This window comes from Thermobia domestica, chromosome 9 (genome assembly GCF_964235325.1).
Source record: "Thermobia domestica chromosome 9, izTheDome1.hap1.1, whole genome shotgun sequence".
Lineage (NCBI taxonomy): Eukaryota > Metazoa > Arthropoda > Insecta > Zygentoma > Lepismatidae > Thermobia > Thermobia domestica.
The window spans coordinates 57,815,131-57,832,727 of record NC_137462.1 but is presented as its reverse complement, the minus strand read 5'-3'; positions in this window follow the sequence as shown (position 1 = coordinate 57,832,727).

Genomic DNA, 17,597 nt, shown 5'->3' with positions numbered 1-17,597 from the left:
GATATATTCAACACAATCCTGTAGATATTGATTTGGCTGCAAGACAGGTATTAAATTAGTTTGTTGTCCTCCAGTACAGACGACATAATGAAGTACGCAGATAACCTTCCAATTCATGCCTTCTAAATTTGCCAGGCCTGAAATAATGGAACAAATTTTAGATAGTCTATTGATTTCATTTATTAGAAATAGTACCTGTATGTTATTGCAGTACTGAGAACAACATATCTCAGTTGCAGTGCTAAGCTACATGAATAACTAGTTACTAAGTTCACTAAATACTTTGTATATATATATATATATATATATATATATATATATATATATATATATGAAAGCGACTATGTTTCTGACTTCGTACAGCTGCTTGAACCACCCGACCGATCTCAAGGGACCGAGGTGGCTCAGTGGTAGAGCGTTCATCTCTGGTTCTTGGGGTCCTGGGTTCGATCCCATCCCCCGCCAAGTGAACTTCGTGGTGGACAAACACCGTATGAGTGGGTTTTCTCGGGGTTCTCCCGTTTCCTCCCACTTTCTGCACTCCACCATTTAATTCATTTCTCATAATCACCGTCTCCTTTAGTCTAACAGGCATAAGTGTGGGACGTAAAACTTAAAGATTTTTCGATCTCTATCAAATTTTCAACATAGGTGAGGTTCCTACCTGGGAGTATTTTTATCATTTCACTTTGACGGTGCTCCTTAGAGGAGATAGTATTAAAAATGACCGAAATTGACCGATATTAGTGTTGAATCCATAGTTTCCGGAGTCGCTGAAATGACACTTCCGACGCTGTTTAAATCCAAATTCAGCTCTGCAACTTGAGGAAGAAAAGAGAGAGATATATAAAAATGATCGATAATACCGATATTAGTGTATTACGATATATACCGATATTACCGAAATGAATAATTGCAACATTTTCTTATTTGATTAATCGTATAACATTTATTTGCTATGACATTCAGGTTTCTAGGGAGAAATCCTACAGAACATGTTATCAACATGTGTTTAAAAGGAACCCCATTTATCATTCAAAATACATATTCAAAAGATGTAGTCCTTTTCATGAAGTTTAGAACCTTATAATTTTCATCAGTCTTATTTTCAATTTTATGTAACGACAATTAACGTTACTGAGATTAATTATTGTATTTTCTTGCACTATTTCTGGTCATAGTTTATCACAATATAGTCATTTTAAAAGTATAAAATGTTTTAGAAACCGCAACTAGTAGGCCTACATTCACAATAAAGTTTGAATATTAAACAAACTACTTTCAATATTGCCATGTTATATGGTGGTACAGAGTTTTCTTTTTTTAATAAAAATAGAAGCGAAATATGCACTAAAGATTCTAAAATTTTACATGTTATACGGCTCAGTTCCAATCTCGTGCAATTTGTTTTAAGAACGAGCATAGAAACTTTTAGTTTTAAAAAAATATATCATAAACTATCTCACAAATATTTGAGAAACTAGTTATGAATATTTGTTACATAATACACTTCTATATACTACATGATTTACCTGCAGAGCTCGAGAATGTTACTGACACTTAAATGTCAATCACAGATACCAACACTTCATGTGTGACATACATGTACTTTGCATATGCACCAGGAAAAATTATGTCTTTCCAATAACCTTTAGTGCAAAAAAATAATACTAATTAGAGCAGAATAATTCTACATATTTGGTTCAGTTCTATTAATAATGCATTATCTACTAACCTACTTGAAAAGTAATTTCGGTCGATTATACGTTATTAGGTGTGTAATGAGTCCTAAAATGCAAGACAACACTGTCACAGATAACGCTATGATTGATAACGTTGTAACACGTACATATGAGTTCGTCATTTACACATTAACATATGTTTATTTTTCTACTAACAGTAAGTGCAGCAGCACTGCGAGAAAATTACAAAAGCAGTAACATGTCCTTATCAATACATTAGTTAGTATCAGTATATTAGTATCAATACATACAAAAAAGAGACAGAATTTTTATTCGCATGTAGATACAGAATGCTAACATGAATTCATGAATTGCTAATTGTCAGTAATTCTAAAGATACGTTGAAAGTTGAGGATTTGTCCCTTTACTGACCCATTTAATAATTTCGTTTCTGTGTAATTTATTATAAACCAGCAACAGTTTCACACAGTTGTTTTGAAATGTGTTTATTGAGTTGATTGTTAGTTTAATGTCCCTTTCATCATTGTGGCAACATGAGACGGAACCTACTGATGAACATAGAATCAGAACCACATGAGCTCCCGCCGGGAATCGAACCCAAGTCTCTCACGCCAAAGGCGCGTACGCTAACTGCTTAGCTAAAATGTTGGTTGTTGTAGTATATATTAGAACAGAGGAGAATGCTATAAACTACATGAAACCGTATGTCAATAGGATAATCATAAGCAAGTTTATCAGTGCGGGCATTGGTTCCCAACCTCTTTTCAACTGATGAAACATTCTATTGAACCCCCACGATATCATAACCCCTTGGTCCAAGTTGTGGCAAAATGCGTTATAATTTAGAGCACTAGCAGTGATTACCATTAAAGAAGAAATTATTATTTGTTGTATCTGTTTCTTCGTTATAAAAATACTACCAAAATCATTTTGCGGTGCTCGTGATAGTGTCAACATCTCTTCGTACGTGTATGAGAGGCAGAAGAGGAAGTGGATTAAGTGAACATTTAATATTGTACACTTTTTATACACATTTAGAATACATATGATCATAAAGACATCTACATTCATCTACAACTATTTTACACATCTTCATTTCATTATTTTTTCACTTTTTCCAACTTTTAGACCCTAGTCATCTATGTAGCCGGCCCCTGCTGGAACTCCATCCCGAATTACCTTATTGTGACTATTCATTTACTTTAGTGATTTTGACAATTTCTTATATCCGATCTTGACTTTGCTGAGTTACAATTATTACTTTACTACATTTTCTTTACTATATAATACAGGCAATTCGACTCGAAAGTGGGCCAAAATCGCAAATGGCGTCATCAGCCATTTGTAAACTTTCATACATTTTCTAATACAAGTAATTCAATTTATAAATAAGTAATTCAAGATACACGCAATTGTAGCATATTAGACCAGTAGGCTGATGCACATATTAATAAAAACACCGATAGTGGTAAAGAAGACAAGATAAGACAAGAAGACATTCTAATGAGTGTACCTGGCATCTATGAAGTAACTTAAGGTCATTATATGTAACCCATCTTGTAGAATGTATTCTGTTAACTAAAAGGTAGTTTGTTTGTGAAAGTATTTCTGAGTTTCGTTTATTCTGTTACTAACGTTACAATACGAGGCCCAGTCAACCAACATTGAGAGTTGCTTTCTTCTTATTGCACTTAGCGAAGCAACAACGTTGCATGATGAAAATGGATGAGCCCTGGACAAAAACGGAAATTCGCTCGCGCATGCATCTGCGCACAGGATACGAGCATGCCATACCAGTTCGTTGGTCGCTTGCAGAAGATTCTTGAACGAATGCTCACAGATTGTTGCATATGGTGATGATGTTCTCCCACACTCTACAGCACATTGGTGGTTTAAGGAATTTAACGAGTGTCGTGTATCAGCATCGAAGTAAGGAGGTCCGGAGTCTCCAGCAACAACAGCAAAAGAAACCATGACGAACACATCTGCCATCAACGTTCATGAAGAACAACGAATAGCAATTGATAAACTTGCAGACATGTTTCATATTTCGAATGTCAATGCGTTTTCGATTCTGCATGATCAGTTGAGAATGAGACGCGTTTGTGCGAGGTAGGTTCCAAGATTACTGATTCCCCCCCCCAAAAAAAATAACAGTCTTTTCAAGAATTTCGAAACTCCTGTTTGTGGAAAATAAGTAAATCACTTTGATTTTCTTTTTTCTTGGTTCGATCTGTGCTGTGAATAATCAGTTACTGGATAAAGGTTATTCAACATTTGGAAATAACAGACAAGCCATAGAATTAATACTTCTCATCATCTGGGCTGGGTCAGGGTAACTCCCCCTTGTGTAGTTGTCTGGATCCAGGTCAGAGTAGTATGAGGGAACATGTGTCACATCGGGAACAATCCAGAATTGATTCTCTGATAATAAAATTCGGATATGAATTATCTTTTAATACCTATTTGAGTGATTTCACTATATTTCCATAACTATCCAGTACCTTTTTATGTCTAGTTTCGTCTCTCTTTCTTCTTCTTCTTCTTTTCTTCTATCTTCCCTCTTGACTTTCATATATCTCTTCCTGACTCTTTCTTATTTTTAAATAAAACTGAAGAGAGATCGTGACTGGGAGTTGTCGCTATACACACGGTCATTAAATTTAAATAGATTTTCTCTTCGGAAATCCGATATTAATTAACCAATAACAAAACATACGTATAAAGCAAAAATCCAAAAGTTCATTTTAATTTATTTCTAAGTTATCTGATTGAAGATTAAATTAGCGATTCCCAAACACAACGTCTTCTTCTTTCAGTTTTACAAAACAAAACATCCCAATACCGAACCTCATCTATGTTGAAAATTTGATCGAGATCGGCCTGGTGGTTGAAGAGTTTTAAAACTTTATTTATTTTTGTATATATCCTTCCTCAGGCCCAAACCTCAAAACCTCATCTATGTTGAAAATTTTATTCAGATCGGTTGAGTGGGTGAAGAGTTATTAAGTCAAAAACAGTCACTTTTATGTTTATATAGATTGATTTTTATATATCTTCCCCTCCTCACCCTCCCCTAAGTTCTACCGTCAAAGTGAAATTACAACAGCCATCCCAGTCACAAAACTCACTTATGTTGAAAATTTTATTGAGATCGGTTGGGTGATTCGAGAGTTACTAAGATTCATTTTTTTTATTTCCTCCCCTAAGTTCTCTTTCAAGGTGAATAGATAAAAGACATTCCCAGATCAGAACTCCAGCCACGTGAAAAATTTGATGGAGATTGGTTCGGTACGAGCGGAAGTAGGTAGGTAAATACAACGTCTGGTAGTGAAACATGGAGACGCATACTTGAATTCCATCATTACAGGCAATGAGACTTGCCTACACCATTACGACTCAGAAAGCAATCAATCCTAGGGGCCGCGGTGGCTCAGTGCTAGAGCGTTCACCTCTGGTGCTTGGGGTCCCGGGTTCGATCCCAGCCCAGCCAAGTGAACTTTGTGGTGGACAAACACCGTGTGCGTGGGTTTTCTCGGGGTTCTCCCGTTTCCTCCCACTTTCTTCTTTCCACCATTTCATTCATTACTCATCATCACTGCCTCCTTTAGCCTAACCGGCATAACCGTGGGACGTAAAACTCAAAGATCATTTCATTTCATTTCAGAAAGCAATCATGCTAGCTCAGTATGAAAATCGCCTGATTCTCAGAATCCAAAGAAGGCGAAAGTTCGATTGGTAGGAAAAGTGATTGTCGTTTCGTTCTTCGATTGCCGAGGAATGGTGTATGTCCCTACATATACAATGATTACTGGCCAGCATTTGCCAGTTCTTCCTAAAAATATCCAACGAAAACTAACGGAACTGCATCTTTCTAGTTGGCACGTTTAATATACGCCCTTACGTGTTTAACGTTGTCACTCAACATTTGGTTCTCAGAAACATTGAAAGTGTCCCTCATCCTTCATACTTCCTTCATACTTAGCTCCCTGTGACCTTTTTCTCTTCTTTCCCTATCCCTCTTAATTGATGGTTTTTCTTTTAGCTAAATTATAGACTTTCAATCAAGCAGTTACAGCACCATTCCTATTTATCCTAGGATCATGGTTTGTAAATAATTTCCCTTAGAATAGAACAGCCTTTCAAACGGTATCATTCACATTTCTCTGAGGCGGAAAATTTTGAGTGAAATTTGGATTTTTTTCTGAAAATATTTTTTTCAACTTTTGATCCCTTCTGGACACTGTGTAATATATAGATCTCAAAATCAACTTACGAATACTAAGTAGTACACTAAATGTGTGTAGAAAATTTCAAACTCCTGTCTTGAACAGCAAGAGCTGGAAAAAATATTTACCAATGAGCTAAGAACATTCCGACAATAATTTCTTTATTTATATAGCATTTCATCGTAAATTTCTGCATATGGGCATCTCAAATGGGATGATTATTGAGATTATACATTTTATTGCTTGTAAAATATAGGTCGGTAATTGGGCAGAATTGCTCACCAATCTAATATTTGATAGAATAATTTAAACCCCCTTCGTCCCTCTGAGATACCCATATCCTGTTATAATCCGGATTCATCTAATTTTTACCATTTTTTATTCGTTTTGTACTTTCTGCCGCGAAAATCCCTTTGCTCTGATTGGGAACTACTTTCCCGTCTTCGTAATCTGGCGCGTCTTCATTTTGTTCTTCGTGTACGACTGTCAGGGTTGGACCGTATTATCTTCGCTCTTCAAAAAGTGGATATTTGACAAGAAAACCAACCAGAAAATCCGGTAACAATGTACTATTCGCTAAATAAACCAGTTGGAAGTGATTTTTTTCTTTTTTCTTTTTTTTTTTTTTTTGATTGCTCAGACGCGCCTCCTCGGTTTCGGCACCAGAAGATTTGAACTGAAACGGGCTATCATCATTGCAATCTTCTCTTCCTTCTTTATTTCATCAATCATTTTCTTTGGACCAGGATGAGGGTTGGGTTACGAAACCGCAACACACTGAACAGAACAAAATAAATAAAATAAAACAAAATAAAATTTAAAGAAGAAAAAAACAGCAAATCTTAACTACTAACTGCTATTATCTAATGATGATTTAAGTTTTCTTTATCTAATCAAACTAATCTACTCTAATTTCTGACTCAAGTCGAGCTTAACATTGACAATATCATAAATATCATCATTCATTGCTTTTAGTCTATACTTAGCCCATCCATGTAGTATTCCCTCATCTTCTTTGTTTCATTTCGTTCAGGTTTTCCCAGTATGATTTGGTTTTTCACCTTTGTATATAATTTGATTGTCTCCTGTATGTATTTTTTATTAATTTACCACATTCTCCTACAAAGATGATTTTGATTTTTATATATGTTCCTCCGTTGTTTTACGTATGTCCACGGTTCTCAATATAACGGCTTGGGGTCCAGGACCTACTCGGAGCACTTAGTGTGGGCCCTGGTCAGTTGTGTCCCACCGTCGTGTGCACCGGAACCGAAAGCGGCGCGTACGCAATAAGATCGCGGACGGTCACTGTTTTCTTTTACCCGAATTCATTTTTTTCATTACTTAGTTCTATGAGATATTAATGTGCTGTATGTTAGAATGCACGATGACCCACCACCGAAACACGAAATTCACTCCGGCCCGACGCATTCGGAGTTCCGATCCAGTCTGTCCGGGGATGTGTCGAGCCTACTTTCACCCCCGCGCTTCGTTCCGGGGCATGCGGAATATCAGCAATCCTGCATGAGACCTCCGGTCCGAAAGAAAGGCCCCATACCACGTTCAAACATTCAATCTAATTCATTCATATATCTGTTAATTTCGTATTGGTTTCTGTTTGCTAGATTCCTTTCCTCATATTGTTGTTGTTGTTGTTGTTGTTGTTGTTTCTCCGTTCGGAAAATTCAGCCGTAATTCTATTCAACACTTTAAAGTCTTTCTCTTCACTAATAATATCCTCTAATCTTCTTGTTCTTAAATTATTCCTCTCATTCATCTGGTCTTCTAGTAGGGGACACCACATTACATAGTGTTCCGGTGTTCCAAACTCACCACAACCACAATTTCCTTCTTCTTTTATGCCAAACCTTTGAAAATATTGGCCATAGAGCCCATGTCCCGTGAGGAAGTGGACAAGGCCTGCAGATTGTTCAAAATGGTTCCATTTTAGTCTTTCACTTATGCTTGGAATTAATTTATGTGTTCTTCTTGCCTTCTCTGAGTTATCCCAGTCTTGTTGCCACTTTTCTAATATTACTTGCTTTATGTCTTATATGTCATCTATTTCTTTGCCTATTAAGTCCTGTGCCCTTCTTTTGTTTCCTTTTTTAAACCAATACATTGCCGCCCGTTGGATTATTAATAAATGCTTTGGTTTTAACCCCAACAATACAGCTAGTGTATTGTGGGTAGTAGTACAAAATGCCCCGCTTAGTCTGATCATTATATTTCTTTGGGGTCTTTCTATTTTCAGTCTTAGTGCATTGTTTTCTTACAACCTGTGAGCCCAAATGCTGGCAGCATAGTTCATAGTTGCCCCTAAAATTGAGTCGTGGTATATATTTATTATTTTTCGTGGAGGCTTATATTTATTATTTGATATATTTATTAGTTTATTGGTAATTTAGTAGTTGGTAGTTTAGTGGATGGACTAGATAACGAAAGGAATCGCGAAATGAGTAATATATTCACAGAAAAATTAATAATAAAAGTTTGCTTTCGTAAGGCATGAATTATAAAAAATGCATAAACGAAAAATTCTATGAACTGAATATGAACTGAATATGTAATCTCTAACATATAAAAATTATTTCATATGTGTGCCTATTTAAAATTAATTACGTGCATTGGACACCAAAAGGAGTGCATTATGGATACGCAATATAGCATATTATCTAAAACTACCAGGAAGGTCTCGTTTAACCGCCATATTAAGATTTTTTCTTTCCTCATTTGAAATACATTATGATATAACTAAATATTTAACACTACATTATATTGTCTTTTAAAATATTTTTTTTCTTTTCTTTTTCATCATTCTTTTAATATTGAAGCTATAAATGTAATTTCAGATTCCATATATAATGATATATCTGAATATATACTCATTGGCATGTTACGGATATCTTTTGTGTTTATTTTAATAGATGTAATAAATGTTGTCAAAATGTTGTTAGTTCATAGTTTCCTTTAAAACTGATTTACCTATATCAATACATTGTCCTGTATGAATGCTGGTGTGTGAATGAATGAGTAATAACTTTAGGTCATGAACGATAACTAACTCTAAATCAATCCAGATCGGCTCTGAAAGGAAAGCCGAAGCAACAGAATGAGCTGGGACAACAACAGTCTTTTCAAGAATTTCGAAAGTCCTGTTTGTGGAAAATAAGTAAATCCCTTTGATTTTCTTTTTTCTTGGTTCGATCTGTGCTGTGAAAAATCAGTTACTGGATAAAGGTTATTCAACATTTGGAAATAACAGACAAGCCATAGAATTAATACTTCTCATCATCTGGGCTGGGTCAGGGTAACTCCCCCTTGTGTAGTTGTCTGGATCCAGGTCAGAGTAGTATGAGGGAACATGTGTCACATCGGGAACAATCCAGAATTGATTCTCTGATAATAAAATTCGGATATGAATTATCTTTTAATACCTATTTGAGTGATTTCACTATATTTCCATAACTATCCAGTACCTTTTTATGTCTAGTTTCTTCTCTCTTTCTTCTTCTTCTTCTTTTCTTCTATCTTCCCTCTTGACTTTCATATATCTCTTCCTGACTCTTTCTTATTTTTAAATAAAACTGAAGAGAGATCGTGACTGGGAGTTGTCGCTATACACACGGTCATTAAATTTAAATAGATTTTCTCTTCGGAAATCCGATATTAATTAACCAATAACAAAACATACGTATAAAGCAAAAATCCAAAAGTTCATTTTAATTTATTTCTAAGTTATCTGATTGAAGATTAAATTAGCGATTCCCAAACACAACGTCTTCTTCTTTCAGTTTTACAAAACAAAACATCCCAATACCGAACCTCATCTATGTTGAAAATTTGATCGAGATCGGCCTGGTGGTTCAAGAGTTTTTAAACTTTATTTATTTTTGTATATATCCTTCCTCAGGCCCAAACCTCAAAACCTCATCTATGTTGAAAATTTTATTCAGATCGGTTGAGTGGGTGAAGAGTTATTAAGTCAAAAACAGTCACTTTTATGTTTATATAGATTGATTTTTATATATCTTCCCCTCCTCACCCTCCCCTAAGTTCTACCGTCAAAGTGAAATTACAACAGCCATCCCAGTCACCAAACTCACTTATGTTGAAAATTTTATTGAGATCGGTTGGGTGATTCGAGAGTTACTAAGATTCTTTTTTTTATGTCCCCTCTTCCTCCTCCCCTAAGTTCTCTTTCAAGGTGAATAGATAAAAGACATTCCCAGATCAGAACTCCAGCCACGTGAAAAATTTGATGGAGATTGGTTCGGTGGTTCAAGAGATTATGAGTCACTCTCAATTTTATAATATACATTGTGTTAACGTATAGGCTATTCACTCTTCAATTTCTCAGGAGGCAGCGGTAGCCCAGTGGTCTGGTTTTGTCTGAGAGAGGTAAGGCAATACTGCAGCAATGACAAATCCACGGGGTTGGTGGTGAGAGCGATGCCTTCCCCCTAAAAGGCCAACTTTTTATAGGTTTATATATACTCTGATATTCTAATTTGATGTACATTGTAAAACTCCATTTTTGAAGCCTACTTTCACTATCCAGGAGGCGATTTACCCACCTCAAATGGCCATTTTCTATTCGCCACTGCACTGCAGTCGAGAGGCATAAAATATGTCTTAACTTCGAGAACTACAGAGACTCATTTCCCAGAACTAGCGGTGTTGTAATACCGGTACTTGTCTAACACTTCTCAGTTTATAACGACATATACCATAGAATCAAGAAAAATTAGAAACATTAGCATTAGTATTTAGAATTAACTTTTCTCTTATTCTAGGATTTCTATTTCACAACATGTAATAAATTCAGAATTTTGATGTAATAAAAAGGTAAGCGAGTTTACACCCTTTTTGCATGAAACGTATTTGTGGCTTTTGTCGTGCTTGTTTAGCATCCTGGTACCATTTCAATTCAATATCTTAATAAAATGCTGCATATTACATTGTTTTATGTAAGAAAAAACACTACTTAAATTTTCAACATCGTTTTTCTCCAACTGCATGTTTCAGACTTACGCCCTTATTTCATTAAATTTTTCAATTGTAACAAACATATTACACAATTAGTAGTTTTGAGAAATAGGCCCCAGAAGGCTATAAAAATATTTTAACCAGATAAGGTATACATTCAAATTTTCTTTCCACTTCAAGTAGTGGACCAACAACGTAAGAGTTGAGAGGGCAGCTTCTTCTTCATCATTCATAACCCCCTTCATTTGCATGTTGTTCGTGTAGCTTCTCTTAAGCGAATACCGCTGTAGGAATCACGGTTGGCTTTTGGGAGTTTGGGAAGACTATGATCAATGGATTTCTTCCTCCAAATGAAGTGGACATGTTGAGACCTGCTGATGTCTGAGTCAAATTGGTTTGTTATGTTAGGTGCGAAAAGTACGACAAAATATTAAAAAATAAAAGAAAATCTTTTCTTAAAATCATGCAGCACATTTTTGAAGTGAAGACAGTTCTTTCTTAATTTTGTTTTCTGCATATACAGCATAACTCTGAAGGTCAACTTTTCATTCAAAGAACTATAAGATAACCAAGTTTAAAACATTTATAAAGTTGATATGTTACAAATTAGTCCCATATGTGTATATAAAAACATGCTATATATATATATTTCAATGTCCTAGCATAATAATTAAATTGTAATTAGATATCCACTTACCTGTCTATAAACAAATAAGCTTAAGATAACATATTAATAAAATTAACATTTACAGTATAATCCATTAAATAATATCTTTTTTCAGCCAGCAGTAAAAATAAAATATTTTTGTATAATATGACTTAAACATAATTAACACATTAGTAAGAGAAATAAAATTTCTAATTCGTATGTTTGTAAATAGTGTGATGTGAGGTATACACTTAATGTACCTGTTGTTATACAGAATGACAAATTAGTAATACTGCTGTAAGATGTCATACAAGTGACTTAAGTGATATTACGGAAGCATACATATCATTGATATTACATTGTATCAATTTTGAATATAGGGTATTTAGCTAATAATCCATTACCTCAATATGACATATGACATAATTCACAAAAAAAACAATATATGTATACTACAAGCAAGACATAATCTAACTTCTGTAGACGTCTGTCAGAAATATCAACAATTTATCTGCATGAGATAATTTCCTTCTTCACTAATGCTGATCAATATCAGCATGCTTCCTTAATATCAATTTACTGATAATTAAGAAGCGTAATGTGTAATTTGCAGTATTGCATAATATTGTGACATGTCATTGTTAGTAGATGAAAGTTAATGAAGAACACTAATTAAGGTTTATAGAAATTTCCAATAATTGACACTTTAAAAACAAACCTTATAATGGATTGTAATCTTTCACATTATACCTGGTACTTATGCTTCAAATTTCAATTTATATATCTAGAACTAACTAGATTATTCTATTCTTGTGGACATACCTGTCAAATATCTCAGAATTTTATAAAATAATTCATTATGCCAGAGAAAGATTTCCTAAGTTCCAAGCTTACATGTCCTGGAAAATTGAAACATTTGGAAAGTGAAGAGGGTTGAGTTATTTGTGGTTTCTACTTTATTCCTTTCCTTACAATTCTTCCTGAAATAAAATCTTGGTTATTTCTTTATCATCTTCAGTATAATAATCAATATGGTGAACAGTTAAATCGTGTTTCAATATTTGTACTATATACTATTTTATGACTAGATGGAATTGGTTATATCATATTAAAAATGAATATCCCTTTTTAAATGCATGGTTAACGAGATCCATGCTAAGTATATAATAATAAACATTTGCCCTTACAAGGGAAGGTCATGAAGTGGCTCCGCTGAGATCTGAACGAGACAATTATGTTTGCATTTCATATGTTATAACTAGACGAATCCCAAAGGTATACGTGTACCGGGCGGGATATCGTGAGTTACAATATATTTTGTAATCTAAAAGCTACAAAATATTGCATGTAGGTATAGTTTGAATCGAGTCAATTGTTTGGAAACGGTTGAATAAATGGAAAACTCGGCGAACACGTATCCCATCACTTTCAAGGACACACTTTTTGAGGTAAAATGTTTGCTCCAGGGTCCCGGACGGGATCCAACTCAAAAGTTTCAAATGGCAAAAGGAATTAAGTAGCACATCGTTTGAAAGCTAAGTAGCACATCGTGAGTAAAATGAAAGAAAATGGAGCAAGTCTCGACTCTCTACGAGAACCCTGTACAAAATGGCAGCGGATCAAAATGTAAACAAAAGCTTAATTAAAAAATCTTTGACCACCTTGAGCCCAAGATGGCCGCTTAAAAACTATGTCGAAAGGATAGGAATAATAAACTGCTGAAGCTAGGAAAACCAAATTTGGCATGAAAGTTGATCAGTAGGTGACGAAAAGATGCGAAATGTTCGAAAACGTGACATCTTGAGTTCAAAACGCCGCACTATGTATCGAACGCATATCCAGCTCAAACCACTGATGTAGGAGAAGCGAAATGTGGTATTTACGTTTGTGGTTAATAGTATACAATATCAAAGAGTATCATCCGTAATCCGTAATCCAATATGGCTGCCAGCGTGAAAAATGAGTTTGTACATAAATATGCTTTCTTGGAATATTGTGACCAACCAACAAAGTTTGACGCAGCTCGATGTACTGAAATGATTTACACGTGGTTTGGTACTGCTCGCTAATCTTGTAAATCATCGTTTCTTGTATATTTGGTATTGCTTGAAATATTGCGATCAAACCAATGAATGGCATACAAATGTAACCATCATGAATATGTTACAATGAGAATCCAGTCTAACTGGTGAAGTGAGTCCTTTATGTGTGAACTATGTATGATAAAATTTCAAAAATACCCCAAGGTATTCAACTTTTATTTAGCAGTATGAATAGAAGATAGAGTTATGTGTTCATCTCATATTCGTTATATTCACATAAATGATATCTAGAGAACAGTGACGAATGTGCATTAGGAGCAAAACATATATGTGTTGTTGCGGAATGAAATAATAGTTGAAATGAATCGAAATTCAATTATTCTTTAGTCTTTCTATTGTTTCTAAATATATGATACGGGAGAAACACAGATTTAGATTTGTACCGTTATGAATGATATAGGTTTTAAGCGATCATCTTGGACTCAAGGTAGCCATAGACTTTTCAATTAAGTTCGTGTTTGCACTTTGCCCCGTCGCCATTTTGCACAGGATTATCGTAGAGAGTTGAAACTTGCTCCATCTACTTTCTTTTAACAACAGCTTTCAAACAATGTTCTACTTAACCCCCTTTGAAATTTCAAACTATTTATTTGAACCTCACCTTGGAACCTGTGGGGGTCCTGGGACAAGGTGTTTCCATTTAAATCATTGTACTTTGAAAATAATGCCGGACATCCTTTCCTGTTTTCACATTTGTTTCATCGTTTCCGGTTTATAGGGATGGCAGTGAACTTTTCAATTAAGTTTTTGTTTGCATTTTGACCCACCGCCATTTTGCGCAGGGTTGTAGTAGAGAGTCGAGACTTGCTCGGTTTTCTTTCATTTTACAACAGCTTTCAAACGATGTGCTACTTAATTCCCCTTGTAATTTGGTACTTTTGAGTTGGACCCCATCTGAGAACCTGCGGGGGACCTGGGGGAAACTTTTTTATCCTAAAAAGTGTGCCCTTGAAAATGATGGGATAAGTGTTCGCCGAGGTTTCCATTTACCCAACCTTTTCCAAACAAGTGGCCCTATTCTGCCAGCTTTCTAGCCTTTACATTACAAAATATGTTGTAACTCACGATATCCCGCAAGGTGACAGGTATAACTTTGGAATTCGTCTAGTTATAACGTATCAAATGCAAACACAATTGTCTCGTTCGGATCTCAGCAGAGCCACTTCGTGACCCTCCCTCGTTAGCGATGAAAGAATATTCAATATAATTTCTAGGTGCTATCACAAAACTTTGATGCGGATTTGATGCATGACATGAAAATCAAAAAGAGTACTGTTTTCATTCTATTGCTGGATCTGCTAAATTCCTGTTGAAGGTCTCTCATACCTTTTAAAACTATTTTGGAAAATAATTTCATTTTCTGTTGGTGCATTTAGTCGTTTCATGCTTTATATATGTAGCACATTAAATCTTTTCTTGCAGCGCCAGAATGAATCTGTTTTCTCTTTGTTTCACTTTCACTTTCGGTTCATTTCAATATAACTTGCTGGAGTACAGCTAAATCTCTTTTAATATTTCATCGTCGATTTTAGTACTTAAATCCCATTTTCATTTTTTTTTTTTTTTTTCATTTTTATTTTGGGGCTAACATCTTCCACGGCTTAAAGCTCAGGCTTAGGTTTCGAATCATTGCTTGGGTTCTGCTTTGTCTTCAGGTACATGTCTTCAATGTTTATCCTTATTGTTGAATTTTCTTTTATTTTCTTTAATGTATTTTAGTATTGCTAATCAAAGCCACACATCTGTATCGTTATTGATATTCTTCATTTATCTTAATCTTTCTTTCATCGAAACACGTGCGTCTTTGGTGATTTATTTCTGATTATCCTTTGACGAAATGTTTTCTGATTTCGAATTTCTGTGCAAAAGAATTGCTGTGGTCTGAAATGTTTACAGCTGCTAGCTTCTCAAATGTTCTGTTCTACTTAAATGCACTTTTTCTATTATAAATTTAGTTCTATTATAAATGCATTATACTGCTCTTAGTGCTTCTTCATCCTACAAGCTTCCATCTTTTCAGCTAGATTTTCATGTCCAGTTTACTATACTAGCATTCGATGGTCACTTACTATTCAAACATATTCAATGTATCCCTAATATATCAAATCTACAGCTACATTTATATATAAAAGAGTAGAAATGCCTAACTTATCATCGCTCAGACCATATTTTATAGCCAGAATTGTCAAATTAGTACCCAATACTTCCCTTTGACCTCTTCATTAAGAATATGGGTATTCTTTCGGCAGATTAATTGCGGTTCTTTAATAATTATTGATTTTCATTAAATGATAATTGGAATATAGCGAAACTTCAAAGATTGTGTGCACAAAGGTGGAGCAAATGGTATTACAAACAATTCAATATTTAGTGTTGGTGTTGCTTAGCGGCGGCTTGGATATCGAACCAACACGGTTTTGGGCCAAGAATTTTTAAAACTTATGGATCTGAGCAGGGTTTGGGCAAAAACCTCGAAAACTTTCCGGGATCCGGCTATGCTGAGCCTAGCTACATTAGAGTTGGGTTGGGCTTGGGCCGAAACATTAAGCCCTTGCACGCATCTATGTAATGCTACTTTTGAAAAATCTCATTTTCTGCACATTCCTGTCGCTCTACAATCCTTATGTTCCCAATTTGATAGATTTGTTAACATCTCACCATTCAATGGACACTTTCTGTGCTGAACCTGTTCAGAATACTGCAGTCCTGGAGCATATATTGACATGTAGTCAATTTCGCTTGCCCTTCTACTTAGGCGTCGCCATATTTATTTTCTCTGGGTCTTTCTCTTGAAGGAGGACTTCATAATATATGAGGTATGGCACAAACATTTCGCAGTGGTGAGTAAGTTCAGGTACTTACCGTATTATATCATCACCTTCTGTACTCCCATTCGGCATTCACACACTTTCGCATTAGCTGTTACCATTATTGTAAAAATCCTGGGAATAATTTTCTGTGAGTTCACATAATAGGTCTACCGTTTCTGACTAGATTTCAACTGAGAAAAAGCGTATTCCCTTGAGACCTCGAGAAAAGAAAAGTCATATGGTACCAAATACGACGATTTGATTTCTATTTTAGCGTCCCTTTCAGCAGCGAGACTATATGAGACGTGGACCTGCTGCTAAATGTGAAATTCGAATCACATGAGCTACCGTCGGGAATCAAACTCGAGTCTCTCGAGCTAAAGGCGCGTACACTAACCGTTTAGCCACGAGGGAGCTCCAGATCCGACGATGTCTGGATGTTTCATGTCAAAGATTGCCTGATAGATAAAACCTTATGGGCGCGTTTTCTACTTGCAGTATCTGTCCATTTTTCATAGTCCATGTCTCTTTGTTCACTTTTATCACAAAATCTGGTAGAAACATCAATGTAATAATGCTGATTGACTCTTCCCCAGTATGAATCCACTCAAAACATCACAGTTCAATGAATGTCTAATAACACAAGCAACATTGTCTTAAAGTTTAAGCGTGGACATGAGTGTTTCTTTCGGTCTGGAGAAACTGAGACACTTCCACTGCATGGATAGAATCTTAGTTTTCTAGAGGTAGGTAAAAATCTGTTTTACCTACGGGAAAACCTCGAAGAAACCCACAGATTCGTTGGTGTCCAATACAAGTTAACACGATCGGGGTCGAAAAAGAGACGCCTCACAGCAAAGGTGTGTGTTATATTACTGAATGGTGAATGTGGTTTACTTTAAAAAGAAGAAGAAGAAGATTGTGTTAAATTAAGAGTTTAAGTTTGGGAAGTAGTTGTGGAGGACTATGAATCTGGCAGATTTGGTAATGTGAATTTCTCTTGCAGTATTTGATTAGAGAAGCATCAATGTTATTACTGACTTTGTAGTGGGCAGGAGACTTACCTAAGTATAATAAAAGGTAATTAAATTAAGTCGTTGATTGCTTGAGTCTTT